Source organism: Haliaeetus albicilla, chromosome 1 (genome assembly GCF_947461875.1).
Source record: "Haliaeetus albicilla chromosome 1, bHalAlb1.1, whole genome shotgun sequence".
NCBI classification, from domain to species: domain Eukaryota; kingdom Metazoa; phylum Chordata; class Aves; order Accipitriformes; family Accipitridae; genus Haliaeetus; species Haliaeetus albicilla.
The window spans coordinates 30,687,313-30,704,684 of record NC_091483.1 but is presented as its reverse complement, the minus strand read 5'-3'; positions in this window follow the sequence as shown (position 1 = coordinate 30,704,684).

Sequence of the window (17,372 nt, the reverse complement as noted above, 5' to 3'; positions counted from 1 at the left end):
TATAGGTTTTTCTTTTTCACTTTACCTTTGTGCTTCAGAAGTGTGTTTGAAGTGCTTTTCTACTTTGAGAGAAATGTAAGCTCATCTCACTAGATGGCCATGTACATTATTGACAAGTGTCAAAAGTGCAATTCACCCACCAATTAAGCTTCTGCCTATCTGTAGTGAAGACTTTTTACAGTTGTCTGGCTCAGAAGTGACTCTGGTTTGTATCCTTTCATCCACCGCGTTGGGACAAGGTTGACAACAGATTTAGTGTTCAAAGAGTTGGTTTTCCACCACTGGGATTATGGCTTATATCCAACTTGACCCTCTTAAGTGCAATCACTGAAACAGATGGAGATGAGGCTTGGGTGGGCATAAATCTGAACAGTTAAGAGGATGGCTTGTAGCAATTTGAACTCACTAACAGAGAAGACAAAATATACGTGAGTAATGGGAACCACATTGAGCACATTTTTCTGGGGAACGCCAGTATGCACACAGGAAAGAGGAAGGAGCAAAAAGGTTTTCAGAAAACTTATGAATTGGGCTGGCGCACGTTTTCAGAGGAACATGGAGTGATGGGTAGGTAAAGGGCTTCCTGTCCTGCATTACAAATCAAAAGGGATTTTACTGAGCCTACATATGCTTTCCTGTGTGTCGCTTCTGATGATCACAGTGCAGAGTTCTGATTAATAAAACTTAAAGGTACTTGAAAAAGAGAAAAAGGAGTTCAGAACTGAGATACAGAGTGTAGGGAGCAAAAAAGGACATCTTTATACTTGAGGCTCTTGGGAAAGCTGCTGGTTTTCTCCCTGAAAATTTCTAGGGAATGTTCAAAGCCTAAACACCAATGGCTTTGATAAACAGTTATCCTTGGATATGTAGAATTATTGCTATTTACTCCACAACTTATCTACCAGTTCCTTATGATCTTTCATGGGTTTTAGTCAAGAGTAAAGTGGTCCAATCTGTGTAGTTATTTTTTTTTTCCTAGTATCTTTGTGTAGGCCCTTCTGCAAGTCATGTTTAAAACTGCAAGATCATGTTCTGTGAGCTTTAAGAAGCGCAGCTGAGCTTCTAAAGGGAGGGGTGTGTGTGTAATTTTGTTTGCTTTAAATACTTGCTACCTGCCCCAGGCAGCATTTAGGTTTCATTTAGAGGTTTTTTGCTTTTTTTTATTTGCCACAGAAGGTAGCTTTCTTGTTTCCTACCCCAACCCCAGCCCCAAATTACCACAACTGACTTTTACTCGGTTTTCAGCTTTTCAGACTGTAATTGCTGGTGTTAGCAATTCACTGTTTTTTGATCCCATCTCTGCGCTTTTCTCTTTGTCTTTAAATTGTGTTTTGAATGCTGACATAATTAGATCAGTAGCTACCAGGTGAGATAAGTTGAAACAGCCGTTCAGTCAAGCTGAAAAAAAAGTAGCTTGGGGAGTTATGTGTGCGTGTTGGGTTTTTTGTTTTTGTTCTTTTTTTTTCCTCCCAGATATTTTTTAGATGCACCCTGAGGATAGTATTTTGGTTTTTTAATGGTAGTTCCTGAGCCTTCTTGTACAGGTGGAGAGCTTTCAGTCTGGCAAAGGTCTCCCGTATAAGGATGTGGTTGAATTCTTGGACTGGCCAACCCAGAGAGCTGTGCAGGATGGTGCAGACCCATAGGCACAGTTATATGCCCTTACTAGCAGCTTGCAGTTGGTGATGAGAAAGCACTTTGGAAACAGGTGGGAACAAGGATTGGGGACATCCCTGATGGAACAGAAAAAAGAAAAAGCCTTCTTTTTGAAGCGCTGTGACATTTATTAGTCCACAAATTGTGGTTTATTCAAGTTATAAAATATATGTAAAAGAACAAGTTACTAGACATTAACCTTCAAGACAGTAACTATCAAGTAAGATAAACAGGAAAAAAAAATCTATGAATGAACTCTAATTTAATTTTTAACATAAGATAGTAACCTTATTTAGAACAGAATTTTGTGACAATTAATTCACCTAAGCATCTAAAGACTCAAATTCTAGAAGAGCCTGATGCAGTCAGGTGCTTAAAAAAGAATTGATTTAATTGACTTAAAAGAATCTCTTAAATGCCTTTTGTTTATCCCAGTTTAAAATGTGTTTTCACCTATTTGAAACTCTCAGTTTTCTGTAATTTTTATACAGAAGTGCTTATTATACAGAAGAGCTTAAAAACGTCTGTCTAAACAGCTGAAAAATTCAAAATTGGAATAGATGTTGATAGATCTATAGAAAAAATGTTGTTTATTCTATTCATTTGTGTACAGTCAGATTTTCATATCCATTGGTTTATATGGCTTTACATCTGTAGGCCCACTTTGAGAAATTCATAAGCACTATCTCAAAGAGCACTCGCTAGATCATTAAAATTAATAGTCCACAATTTAAAGTCTTTTAAGATATGTTTTGTTTCCCTCTGACCCCATTTGTATCTGAAAGCAAGTAAAGTTTTCTGAAAGTCATTCAAATTGTTCTTAGTTAAGAGAAAACAAACAAACAAATGAGCACACTGCAGGCAACCTGGTGCAATTAATATGAGAGCTGTCAGGGGGGTATATTATAATAAGATGAACTGACAATGCTGTTGAAGGGCTAAACCTAAAGTTTCCATTCCAAGGAGGAAAATGACATTTACACTGATTATAACTTCCTTTTCAATGACAGCCTTCTTTTATGAAAGATGAATTTATTTTGTGTTGTGGGCAGATGAGGAAATAACCCTGTTCTTTTCCTTGAAGGAGCTGGCTTAGGTCTTTAAATTACAGTGGCTGAAACATTAGGGAAAAATAGAAAGCTCACAACAAACACCAACCAGCTGCTTCTGCTGTATATTTAATATGTACAGCTCTATTAGATTGGTTTATTAATACATCTGCAGGTATCCTGCAACAGAGGCCAGATGGCTCAGGAGATGGATGATGGCATAAAAAACATTGCAAGTAGGAATCTATTGCAGGTCAAAAATAGCCAAATTATGTTGCCTTCTGATGTCTATTCAGTAACTAGCATGAATGACTCTGGAGAGAGGGTCTCACTCCAGCGCCTAGTCCTGTACCACAAAACTGCAGCAAGTATTTCTCCCATATGAGCAGAAAAAACCAAAATATGTAGAAGTGGTGACAGGTAATTAGGCAAGCACTGTCTACACATTAGTGATGATGCTCCTTGCTAGGCCGCTGCAGGACGTTTGTTTTATTTTGGGGAGTACCAAGAGACAAAACCCAGCAGGTGACTCCAAGGCTCTCCATAGGTGGGAGTGGATCCGTGTCCACAGCCAGTTCCTGGGCTCTGAAACACGCACACAGTGGGTTTCCAAAATTGGCATCAAGGACTACACTGGAAACCTGCCAAGGGACTGGAACCTACACTGATTCGTACATGCAGTAAATGTTGGGCTGCGTTTTTAAATTTACATGACTGACTCTATGGTCTTGAAATCCATATTGAAGTGCATTCTTAAGGAAACACTTTTATCTGGGTTTTCTGAAAACCTAGGCAACAAATATTAGGAAAAAATAAGTGCCAGGCTTTGTGTTTTTTTCTCTACTTTTATCTTCTAAAAGTTTAGAAGTAGTTTGTTGTTTTGAATTTATGAGCTATGGAAACTGGTATTATTAGGTGACAGCAGGCAAAAATATGAGAAGTTATGGTACCGCAGTCTTAATAAAGCTGGTATAAAATGAGTTATACAGATGCAATACAAACATGATCCTGCTTTCTTTGTTTGATGGGGCCATAAAGAAACATGATGAGATACATCATATGACCAAACCTGCAAAACCCCAGTTTAATGGTCAGAGCATGCTGTGGGTGCATTTGTCTAGAAACCCCACCTGTGTATGGATATTACCTTGTCACTCAGGGTAACATGACATACGTAATACAATATATGCCTTGTGTCAGATCCCTTGCATCACTTCTGGTTTCAAGCATCAAAAGTAAAATTAATGGGTCCTGTCTCTGAGGCCCCAGGAAGGCAATCCTTTAACTTTAATCCTTTGAACTGCTTTTGGAAATGAAGGAGTGATACTACCTTTATTGTAGGGTTGCACTTGAAGACCTTTTCTGATGTTAGCTAGCCCAGGTGTACCACATAACTCAGGGGACAAGTGGTGTCTGTGTGTGTAAAGGGTATTAACCACAGTGTGAATACAGACTACGCAGGACTTTGCACCCAGACAAAGGAAGATGTCACTGCCTGACACTGCCCCGTTGTAAGTCTGGGGGTGTGCTTGGAAGAGCTGTTGAGGGTGGTCTAGGGAGGTATCAGTGACACCAAGATAAGTGTTTCTCTGATATCTCTGTCTCTTGTAACACCCTAAGGTTATTTGTACCTTGCAACTCAGTTTGCAATAAATCACTCTGATGGCCATTTAGTACAAGAGTGGCCTGTTGCTGTACTTCAAATTTAAATAATCCGCCAGTCTCCCCACTTTTCAGGACATCTGTTGAAACTTAAACTCCTCATCCCCAAATGCTAATGGATATGGCTATCAAAATAAACACAGAATTCCTTTCAATTAATTATTGTTGGGGGATTTGTGCACATGCTGGTTCTTGGTGTGTTTTTTTAATTATTATTTGTTTGTTTGTCAAGCTCTTCCTCATGCTTTGTTGTTGCTAGTCCTGTAGACTATACCAAAGACAGAAAATCCTGAGATCTCAAATGGGAGAAGGGACAGGGCTGGAGTCTGAGTAAATCCAAAATCAAAAGGAAAAAAATGAACAGCCATAGATACATGTGTGTAATTCTTGAGAATGATTCTGTAAAAGCACATTAGCCTTGCACTGTGAAACCTCAGGAAGCATTTGGGTTGGGTTTTTGTGTGTGTGTGTGTGTGTGTGTGTGAGCTGATGTACACTTGTGAAGTCAATGATGTTAAAACACAGAAATAAAGGCCAGATCCTTAACTGATTTAAATAGATTCACCTCCATAATTTACAATTGCTGAGGATTTGACTCAATATAAGTCCAAATATCTATAAAATTAAAACATGTAGAAACTAACAAAAATTAAGACCTGTGTTACATAATGAATTTAAAATCTCTGTTATTCTATGGAATAAGATAATTTTACATGAAAATACAACTTTATTACTACAGATGAAAAGAGTGGTTATTAAACTTATTGTTAATATGACCAGACAGTAAGAACTACTCAGTGAAACATGAGCTGAAGTACATGGGGAGGTAAAAGCAGTTATTTCAAGTCTACAATTGCATCCTGTAAGAATTCAGGTGGAAGAATCAGATTTGCAGTGTTAAATCTGAATCCAACAAGAATTTGTTTCTACTGTCCAGTGACTTCTAACTTGATCCGCTCAAGCAGATAAGTGGTTATCATATCTAAAAATAAATAACTATTTTATTTATTTAGCATGCTTTCAGGCTGTCAGAAGTGTTAGAGTTAGATGTGAAACAACATCTACCATAGATAAAATAAGAGAAAGTAAAACAAGAAAGTCCTTGGCTAAAATTGAGTATATTTGCCTTTAAAAGGTAAGGATCTAGTCAAATTCTTTACTAGCAGAAGAATATATACAACTTCATAAATCAATCATAAATTCATTTTATAATTGCTGCAGCTATCCTTCAGTCATGCTAGGTGTCCTACCTATAGAGAGGTCTGTAGCTGCCTGTTTAATGTCCCCTGGTTGGCTGTAGATGGTCATTTTTTTCTCATCTGTTAGCTCCTTTGGTCATGTACTTCAGTTTCCCTTGACTGTTTTTAAGGAAATTTTATTATGATGTCCTTTAACTTTCCACTTCTCTCTTCTCTCTTGGCATCACTTATCTTCATCACACATCTCTTAATCTGCCTCAAGATTCACTCTTGCTTTTTGCTGTATATCTCCTCACTGTTCACACATGGTAATGTTTCATTCTTCCACTCATGTGTTACTCACTCAGTCACTTTTAATGCATGGGAGGAAAAATGGCTTTTCACGCTGCCCGCTGTCAAGTGCATTTAAGGGACTGTATTCATGGCAGAGAGTAAAAATTACATCTGGGGGCAATTAAATGCACTAGTGAAGCAGAGGAGTTTCCTGACTTCAGGGTCCACATAGGCATAATCCTTCCAAGAGCTGAGAAATTCTCATCCTTTGCTGGAGCCACGGGGAGCTGGAAGGCTCTGAACGCTTTGCAGGAGCACATCATGAAATTTATGGAGAAGCCAAAGAATATTTCATAAGGATGACTTTATGAAATGTTACTCTTGCCTTGTAGGGGCCTGCAGGTTTTATGGTGCTGTCTTGTTCAATGCAACACCATTGTCAACATAGGAAGAGCCTTGGCAAAGCATTAGTTAAGAGATAAAAATGGAAAATGCTCTAGTGAGACCTAGATTTTGCTGATTTCTCTGATGCCATGCTACAGCAATGGTACTGCTCTATTCTTCGGTCATGAATAACCAAACCAAATGACACATAACCATGGCAGTAGGAGTGCTATAAATGTAGAGAGATGTGCTAGTAATCTTGCCCCTTCTTTTGGTACACGGGTTGAGGTGATTAGTTGCTCTGCAAATAGCTGGAATCACATCTCAAAGTGTGATTTTGTAGTCTGACTTTGTTAATAAGCTAATTGGTCTGCATATTAAAAAGGATTCTTAGGGTATTTACACATGTACAATAGATGATTTTCAATCTTTTATCAATTTAGCTGCAATAAAGAAAATCAATTAAATGAAATAAAATGCCATGTTCAGTATTAGGGATTAGTGCTTGCAAAGATTTCACTGCAATAAAAATTTTCTAAGAAGAAAAGTCTAAACTGATACACTTGAGGGATTTTTTTTTTTTGTCTTAACTAACTGGCTTACATATTTTCAGATGTGTTTCAGTTAATGTAAATGTTCCACTTGTGTGTTCCTCTCCCCATCTACTACTGTGTTCACCAAACAAAAAATTCATATGCTAACCCAGAACAAAATTATAATCTTTTAAATTGCATTGAAATCTTGAAAATGTAGAGGCAAATGTAAGAGTGCTTTCAATGATATGCAGCATGCTTCTAGAGAATGTGGATCAAGTGCAATAGAATTGGTTCAAAATTAACTAGCTCCAAACCATCAAAATCCTACTCTACCTTCCTTCCAAAAACTTGTTTAGGTTATTCCACATGAATGAAATGAAGCTGAAATGCCATCTTCATCAAAAAATAACGACATTCTGCTTTCTTCATCCCTCTCCCCCTCAATATGCCTTGCTGACTAACAGTGGACAAATATAGTGTCCAGTGTATTTCTGCACTCAAAATGTTAAATCTCATGATACACTCAATAATATTAACGGTGATGATTGTTTCCTCCTGTGGAGGTGGGATTTGGAGAAGCCCAAAGGCACTGTGCCATTGTATTTTTTTCTGGTGGTCAGAAAAACAGTTACTTAGCAGAGTTCCTCTATTCCCACTCAGTTGGCCACCCAAACCAAACAGAAAGATATCCCACCTTTCTATCCTTCATACATACAGGGAAGTTTCACACCTAATGTGCACAGACACAGATTTCAGAGCTGTCCTCTGACTTGGTTAGCACCAAGTTTAGCCTGTAATGGCAAAAACTGTTTAAACAAGATGGTCATCAGAAAACAGTTAATAAGATACTTCAGAAGGATAAATATGCTGCTGGTTTAAGAAAAGACTGCAAAAGTTCTGCTGAATGGGAAGGTAGCTGGTACTTAAAGAGAAAGATTTGGTAACTAAATTTGCCGTTAAATGTTCCCAGATGACCTTACATCCTGATTTAGTTCTCCAGTCGAGCCTCACTGAAATCTGTAGCAGTATTTCCGTTTCCTGCAATAGGCTTTCTGTAAGCGCGTCTGTGTGTGTGTATGTGTGGACCTGCATGGCCACACTCAGTGAATGTCTACTAAACTTTTTTTCTCTTTAGTGACACGGTGCAGAGGCATGAAGGAACATGCAGGTGCAGGCCCATGCTGGAGCAGCCTACTGATATTTTCCTCTTGGTAAGTTTGGCTCAACAGTTTCAAGAGTACATTAAGCTGCTCTGTTGATATAGCATACAAAATCTTGTCTATGTTGAAATAACCAAGGTAGGCTAATAGCAATATTAAATTCTTGAAAGAGTCAGCATTCTTTTCAAATGTCTTGGGGGCATAAGAGCCAATCTCCAGTGAAGGTAATAGGAGTTTTACTACTGATTTCTCTGGATTTTGGATTAAAATACATATATGTTATTGTATTATATTAAATTATATTAAAACACTTATATACATTCGGAATCCACAGAGTGAGGCTGGATTAACCATACCAGCCAACCAAAGAGTTGCATTTCTAAGAGATGATTCCATGCCTGATGGATTCCTATTCAGTACAGTTTATATACATAATATTCTGATTAGAATTATACAGTAGGAAAGAATAGTGAAACATTGTGATTGTGTTGAGGTTGAACAATTATAATACAACTAACTAACTACACTGTTTAAATATTCATTTTTATGAAAAACATTCATTATGCTCTTCATCTGGTAAGTTGCTCTCACTTAAGACTCATTCCAGTGTTCAGTCTCTGATAGAACATTGGGAAAAATCATAAAATATTTAAATGGTCTCATTATGTTTTGGACAGCTTGTATTGACAGTGTATCCCACGCTTCATTTACAACAAAGCTTACAATTTTTGCCACTTAGAGATAGCTGTAGCTCCTCTGAGGCAGAAAGTATTTGCTACTAAGAGTCAAAATGAGAAATGCTGGCAGAGCACAGATTGAAAACTAAAAGGCCCTTGACTAGCCTAACATTTCTGAGATTTACACTGAACCATTATTTTAAATTATAGGGTAGATAACAACATTTAGACACACTGCATGGCATCCAGCATAGCATACAACACCATCCAGCATAATACGTAACCCCAGCATAAAAATGGCATGAAATGGGATCATTCTACATTAAGGCTTTTTAATCTTTTATCTTTCATTTTGTTCTGTCTTGTTCAGTGCAGCTTCCACCAATTACTGTACTGTTGTGGTTTAACCCCAGACACTAACTAAGCACCACGCAGCCGCTCACTCACTCCCCCCCATCCAGTGGGATGGGAGAGAGAATCTGGAAAAAAAGCAAAACTCATGGGTTAGGATAAGAACAGTTTAATAGAACAGAAAAGAAGAAACTAATAATGATAATGATAACAATACTAAAATGACAATAATAATAAAAGGATTGGAATATACAAAACAAGTGATGCACAATGCCATCGCTCACCACCCACTGACCGATGCCCAGTCAGTTCCCGAGTAGCAATCACTCCCAGGCCAACTACCCCCAGTTTCTATACTGGGCGTGATGTCACATGGTATGGAATACCCCTTTGGCCAGTTTGGGTCAGCTGTCCTGGCTGTGTCCCCTTCCAGCTTCTTGTGTCCCTCCAGCCTTCTGGCTGGCTGGGCATGAGAAGCTGCAGAATCCTTGACTTTAGACTAAACATTACTTAGTAACAACTGAAAACGTCAGTGTGTTATCAACATTCTTCTCATACTGAATCCAAGACATAATGCCATACCAGCTACTAGAAAGAAAATTAACTCTATCCCAGCTGAAACCAGGACATGTACAAACCTAACAGGTACATCTGTAATTTCATGTGCTTGCCAAACCACTTATTGTTGAATGTGTGACTGTGTCTTAGACTGAATTGCAGTGCTAGCATTGTTTTTGCTATGTACCTGTCTGTGCTGGTTTTGGCTGGGATAGAGTTACTTTTCTTCATAGTAGCTAGTATGGGGTTATGTTTTGGATTTGTGCTGGAAGCAATGTTGATGACGCTGAGATGTTTTCCTTATTGCTGAGCAGGGCTTACACAGAGCCAAGACGTTTTCTGCTTCTCACCCCACCCCACCAGCGAGGAGGCTGGGGGGGGCACAAGAAGTTGGGAGGGGACACAGCTGGGACAGCTGACCCCAAATGACCCAAGGGATGTCCCAGACCATATGATGTCATGCTCAGCAGATAAAGCTGGGGGAAGAAGGAGGAAGGGGGGGACACGTTCGGAGAGATGGCGTTTGTCTTCCCAAGTAACCGTTCCGCGTGACGGAGCCCTGCTTTCCTGGAGATGGCTGAACACCTGCCTGCCGATGGGAAGTGGTGAATGAATTCCTTGTTTTGCTTTGCTTGCGTGTGCGGCCTGACCTATTAAACTGTCTTTATCTCAACCGGCAAGTTTTCTCACTTTTACTTTTCTGATTCTCTCCTCCATCCCACTGCGGGGGGGCCGGGGGGAGGGGGGGGGGGAGTGAATGAGCATCTGCATGGGGCTTAGTTGCTGGCTGAGGTTAAACCATGACACTGCGTTAGACATTCACCTCCCTAGCAAAAAGCTTCTTTTCAGGAGGCAGAGTACCAGACTCTGATATCTGGATCACTTTTGTCTTTGTGCTGAAATCCTTTCTGTAAGAACAACACATTTGAAGACAAACTGAAAAAAAGTATATGTATATTATCGGACGGAGGCTATCCACAGGTGTTCTGAGTCTTCCTTTTGGATAAGCTCTTCAAATTTGATTTCTTATCTAAATATCCTGAGGAAAGCTGAGCTTTTCCAGGCCACACCTGCCTCCATGTTCTCTGTAAAGTCTGCCATGAATATTCTGAATGCAGAGGAGAACCGCAATCAAAAGCTACCCTCTGTAGCTGCTGAAGACATTGTTCTCCACTAAAACCCGCCAGCACAGCCTTTAAGATGTTGCTGTTTTGGACATGAAGCCAAGAGCTAGCAGGCCTGCAGTGGGTGGGGAGGGGGCTGTGGCTTGGCCCCCACCACCCTGCAGTGCCCAAGGCTGTGGGCAGTGCTGGCTTCCCCTCAAGCTGTATGTTTCAGGAGGGCGGCTGTTGCCCTCCAGCTTCCACCTGACACAAGCTTCCTCCTCTGAGCATCTCACACACACAGCTCATGGCCATTCATGCCTCTTACAGCCCCTCCAGCCTGCAATGTCCCTGCAGTTGTCACTGCAATCTCATCTTCCAGATGCATCCTTGGGCCCTGTCTAATATCTTAAGGCACAGATGGGGAGTTTCAACACTTTTTCTGTGGATTTATAATGAGCAGAAAAATTGTAAATGAGTATAAGATATACAATGAATTTGACTTCAGCCTTCTCTTCCCTCCTTCTGCATGTCACATGTCCTGGGATATAGGCTTTTCAGGGTGGGACGTTGTATTTTTGCCCGTGTTTGCATAATGCTTTGGCCAACAGTTCCTTATTGACCTGAAGGTCTAGGTATGGCTGTAACGTAAATATAAATAATAATGTAAGCCTCTGAGAAGGTAAGAAGTTGTTTGCCCCTTTCTAAGGTGAAGAGAGCAAGGAATGGTCACAGCTGCTTTAGCTGCATGAACTATTTATGCACAGTGTCAGATAAATAGAGATAAAGGAGCCACTCAGCTTTTTGTGGCCATGGGGATTTTAGTGATAGGAAAAACTTTGCTGACCAAAGCTTTCTACTCAGAGTTTCTCAATGATGCTCTAGGAGCCATTTGAAGATACGTGAACTTCTTAAAATCCTCTCTGTCACTAACCAAACGACAGTCAGGGAAAGGATGCTCATTTTGTAGTGACGGAAATGCTCAAGGGATGTTTGTGGAGTACCAAATGCAACATGGTGTCAGACCCTTCCTGGGGCTCGAAGGAACCATGGCAATACAAATAACAGGAATACTATGCTGAAATTTACTGTGTGAGGTGATACTGGCTGAGTATTATTTCCCAGAAAGAGCTGTTGCAGATAACCTCACAGCATGAAAGATAAGCAGAGTGAAATATGATGGGGCCCTACTATCTGAAATACCTATGTCAGGGATGAGGGAACAGAGCAGGACCAGGTGCTGGAGGGACGCCTCCATTTTGGGATCATGCTGTCCACTGAAACTGAAACATGGCAGGATTTTCTGGAAGGGAGGAAGTATCAGCACAGGGGTGAGGGAACATGTGATTATTGGATATTTGCACTGGAGCATGATGAACAAATGTAACTCATTATTTTGTCCTTTTTTTTCTTTCACAGATGTATTGTCAAGTGTTTTTACAAGCTGCCCCAGTGAATTTTCTTTTTCCTCCGCTAAGGTTTTTTTCTTTCTTTATGCACATTACTCATAAATGGGGGAGTATTGCTTATTAAGAGTGCCTTAAAAGCTGACTAGTGAACCCCCCAAATTCTAGATCAATGAACATGGTATCATTTTAATAGGGAGACTTAGCTGTTTCTACCCAGCCTTTGTGCCAAGAACTGCATCTGACAGAATGGTTAAAATATGAATCCATTCCCTACTTGATGCTTTTGCAACACTGACTTATTCAGTAGCAATCATGAAGGATTATTCAAAGCACAGACCATTGGGCAGGATGAAGAACAATGCCTTCACAAATGCAGGGTAATCAATGATTTCTATTTTCTGAGCAAGAAAACTTTCAACTGTACTGCAGACAGAATTCCCTCTGGTAGAAGAAGTTGCTGAAGTGGAAAATTTTATTTAGTAGCATTTGGTAAGAGTCTCACAAGTCTCCACTGAGTCATTAGGAGTGGTAGAAAAAGTCCGCTCTAGCTGAGAGTTAAATTATGTCTCTTTCCTGGGTGAATATTGTTGTGAGAGGTTGCAGTAACCCTGCAGGTATTCTCTAACACCCTTCCTCCCCATCCACACAAAGCAGCCACATGAGCACTTGGTCAAGGGCTCCTGGGGAAAATTACCCAGGTTTCTAAGATCCCCTAGCTGTAGCTCCGAACTAAACAACTGGGATGGAACTTGGTTTTATTCTGTTACATCAGAGTTTACCAGAAGGCCCTAGACTTACTTCACTGATTATCAGCAAGATCAAATTTATGCCTTACACATTGTTTGATAACAACGGGCCAGGTTGACCAGAGATCCAGGAAGCTACAGAGGGCTAATGTCAATTTTACCTATACTTCATCTATTTCTCCAGTATACCATGAACATTATACATGCATATGAAGAGCAAAAGGTTGCTGAATGATGTTCTGTCATGCTTCCTATAGCTTCACTGAGCTATTTCCTAATATGCTAATTATTGTCAGAAAATGCCAACTGATCAATGTGTTTGAAATTTTACCTCACCCAGCCCAAACAGGTGCACAGGACAAGCATTTCCTTGGGAAATGGGAAACCAATTTCAAGTTCTTTTACTATTTGATTAAGCCTAATCTGTCAAGGCTAGCCACCCATCTGAATGCTCTTCTGTAAGGGGGGGCAGTTCTCTCCTTTTGGGGATGTCCTGCCCTGTATAAAGTAGCTGTTATCTATCTGCCTTGGTGCAAAATTGTGCTGATCTAAACCACTGGCCCATACTGAAGTTACTAGACAGTTTGTCCTTCTCTCTGGTTCTTCTTTCACTCGCATTTTGGGGGCAGGGGGAAAGAGAAAGATATTACTATGAAATACTTTGTATCTTGATGTAGAAGGGGAGAAAAATACATAATAAAATACAGGTGGGAAGAGAAAACAATTTCTGAGAAACTTGTATTTCCACTACATATTTCACTTGGTTATCTTAGAGTTGTTTGGGTGAATGAATATGTACACTTTCTGGTCAAATTAGAAATCTACGACTAACCTGTTGCTAACATTTTTATAACATTTCTGGAGATACAGTGTCATTGGAAAGCTGAGTAAATGCGTCCTACAGCTTTTACATCAACTCAACTGTGATGGCCCCTTTCTGGGTCCAGCTGGAGTCTGGCACAGAAAGAGAGAGCAGCGAGATGACTCTGCCATTTCCGCTCTTCCCTCAATGTCACTCTCTGCATTAGCTGACACAGGCTGGGTCCTCAATCCCCAGCCCGTGCTCCCCGGAGACAGCAGTGCACTTGCTCTAGCCCCCAGGGCCAGAAGACAAATGAGAGCACCTCAGGAGGAACCTGACTGAGTAATAGCTGTGCCAGCTGGAAAGGTTAAAGGCCACCCACCATTTGCACTGCAGTAGGTTAGCATCGCTGGCCTCCCCCAGAGCACAGCCACCAAAAAAAGCACAAAAGACGCCACTTCTAGCCTATTATTTGGAGTCACCAGAATGCTTTAACTGAAGCAGGGCAAGCAAAGCCAATTCAAAATGTTAACTGTTTGTCTGCATGGGGGACATCTGGACAGCACACTATCCTCTTGTGAAGGGATACCTGAGCTAGCTCTCTCTAAGCTAGTTCAAGTACTGTGAGTAATATAACCAGACTAGTGTGGCACTCTGCCCAGACTAATTTATCTGTCTTTTCAAAGGCAGGAAGTCTGACAGGTCTGCTTTATTCAGTGCCTCAGTTGTCACTAATGAGCGCTGCGTAACTAGAGCCTCTGAACAGCACAATAATCAATTTAAAACAGCTCTTGCAAGAACTCCTTGAAGTTGAGTTCTCAGCCCTGTTAATGGTGCAAGATGAGAGTCCAACTACGTAGACTGGCTGTCTGGAGTAAGCTTGCATAAAAACTACAGAAGTGCAACATGCGGTAGAAAACATACCTCTGTGGCTGGAAACATATACCCCAGCTTCAGCTTCTGAGAGTTGTTTCAGAAATACTAGGGTTGGCCCACCTGCGCACCTACTAAAAGTCAAAGCTAAGACATCAAGGACTGGGGACAGTGCTCAACTTGTGCCTGAAAAAACCCCACCTGCAGTCTATAATGACCCTGTTTCAGCTATTACTGCATTTTAAATTCTTCAGCATGCTGTTAAGTCAGGCCATCAGCGAGAGGGCAGCAGAGATGTTAAGCCTCACTGACTGGCCCTGGCTCTTTGCTTTGACATTTTTATCAGTTTTTCACTTCTTTTGTTGCTTAATCTATTTCATTTTCCAAAGCCATCGGCTGTCTACTAAAGTTATTTTCTTTCCAGGCGTTATTACTTTTTTATTTTGAGATGTTATTGACAGGTATGATGTGGGCAAACTGATATGTAATGCAATAATAAATTAGATACAGCTGAATCCCAGTTTCCCGATATAATCATATTAGAAGAAAGTATTCTGTTATACACATGAGACCCTAATGAAGTCAACACAGCTGCTCGTGTGTAAAAACAGCAGAATTTGATCCACTGAGTTCAGCTGGATCTGGCAGCTTTCCAGATTTTCTGAACTGAACTATTCTCATTTCAGACATCACGGTCACCAGTAGGAGCCAGTAACATTCAACATCAGAGTGGCTCTTCCCAGAGATAGTCCTCTCTAGAGCTGATTGAAATAACATAACCTCCAGAAATATAATATCAACAATGTATTTACATTCACTGCTTGAGGGGATGTTAGTTTACTGTGCATTATATTGTAACATTCAAAATAATATTTATCATAGCCTGAACCGACTCTTTGCTCAGAGCCATTTGTAAAAGTCAATGAAAGCATGAATTAATCTACCAACTCTATTCTAATGGTTCAAAAACCTGTATCTCCATTCTTGAGCTGTCTTTCCTCTAAACTGGAATTTTAGTTTGTGCCCCTGACCCCACTTTTTTCTAGTTTTCATCTTAAACTCAGAAAGAACAAATTGGAATATCTAATTTTTCTCTTCAAGCTCTGCTATGCCCTTTCCAGAAGATGGTGACTGATACCTCCCTCCTTCCTCCCATGCTCTTTTCCACTCTGGCATCTCCATGCACAAAGCATCCAGGCTATGCCTTCTTCACAGAAGGGTTTAGGATTTTTTTGTCCCTAAACTGTGATAGCAGCTCTAAAATACGATCTTTTTTGCTTCTCTAAATGTCTAATGGGCTCGTCTGCTCTGATGACTTCACATCTCAAGTGCTACAGCATTCTTTTCACCAGTTTTGATAAAAGGCATCTTACACAGGCAGCATCTTCCTGAAAATAACATCTCCCTTACCTAAGGCTACTTCATTAACTTCTTTCACATCCATCCTCAGATAGGAAAATATACTTATTTTTCTATCACTCTACAAAATTGTTTAGTCTATTAATGTGGTATGATTCTTATCATCATTTTGGCCATGCATTCTTCGCAGGTTCCTACTTATTTATATTATCTGTACATTGTATCTTGAAATTTATTTTGACTCAGTTCAACAGGATAGAGTGTTTTTGTGATGCACTCATACAGTCCCTAGCCTGAAGGGTTTCTAATAACAAGGATTTATAAGTACTGCACAAGTATAAATTACAATGTCAACAGTATCTTTAATTTATATAGAAGGAATAGCAACTATCATTTCAGTGGTTTTTTTACTGCATACTTATTCTCATGCTTGCCACTGCTAAAATAGATATCTAGAACGTGGAGCTTCTGAATAGTGTGAGATACTGGAAATGCAGGATGATGAGATAACCTGTGGAAATTATTAAAAAAAACAACCGAACAAACAAAAAAACCCCAAAGAAGAATCAGTATACTATGACTTGGCAAAAACAGCAAGAAACAAATTACTAGTGATGTTAGAAACTTCCACTACTTTATTCCACATTTTCATACTATTTGGCAGCCAAAAAGGGTGAAACCAATGATAAATTCCACTAAAGTCAGGTATTTTGTCCTGTGACAGTTCAGGGAGTGGGGGGAAGTGGTTTTGTCCAAGATATGCACTGAGTCTGAATTATACAGTAAATTCAACACTAGTATAAGATGGAAAAATGTATCACCACTACTACTATCTGCCAAAACACACATGGGTTCAGTACTTCAAAACATGTAACTCATCCCCACTACCTCTGAAAGACATGCCAGCAGATAACTGCTTTTGGAACTAATACTTTAGCCTTAGAGAAGACCATATTAAAGCATACTTTATTTAGTAGGTCTTTCTCAGAATCCTTTTCCTGCCAATATGTAAATAAGATGCTAATCAAGAGGTGTGCAGGGAAAACATATTCTGACACGTTGGTGCATAGCATTTTCAAGCAATACACAGCACATTTATCATTATGTTAATGTGAGATCCCAAAGGCAGCATTGCCTTTAAGGCATACTTGAACATGCCAGTTTTCCCTTTCGTAGAAGGCAAAATAGAAGATAGATTTGTCATTCATGAAAATGTGAAGCTTCCCTGAGTTATGCACAGCAGTCAGAAACCCTAAAATAAAATAATATTTTGCTTTTGTGCAGTGATATTTTTTCATTTGCAAACCATGAGCAGTTTATTATCTACATTATTTTCCCTCTTTTAGAGATAGCATAACTGAGGCATAGAGTTTAATGCAGCATTTTTAAAATAATGCTGGTTGGAGTCCCATGCAGTTGGGCTGCTAATGACGTTAAACACCAGTGGTTTCCTTTTCCTCTCTTTTTGTAACTTATACCTGAAAAGAAGATTGTCTAGATAAACAAGCGAAGAAACAACAGTCAAAGAACCCAAGATCAGAGGGAGCTCCTAAAGTGTTTGCCCAAGCCACGTGC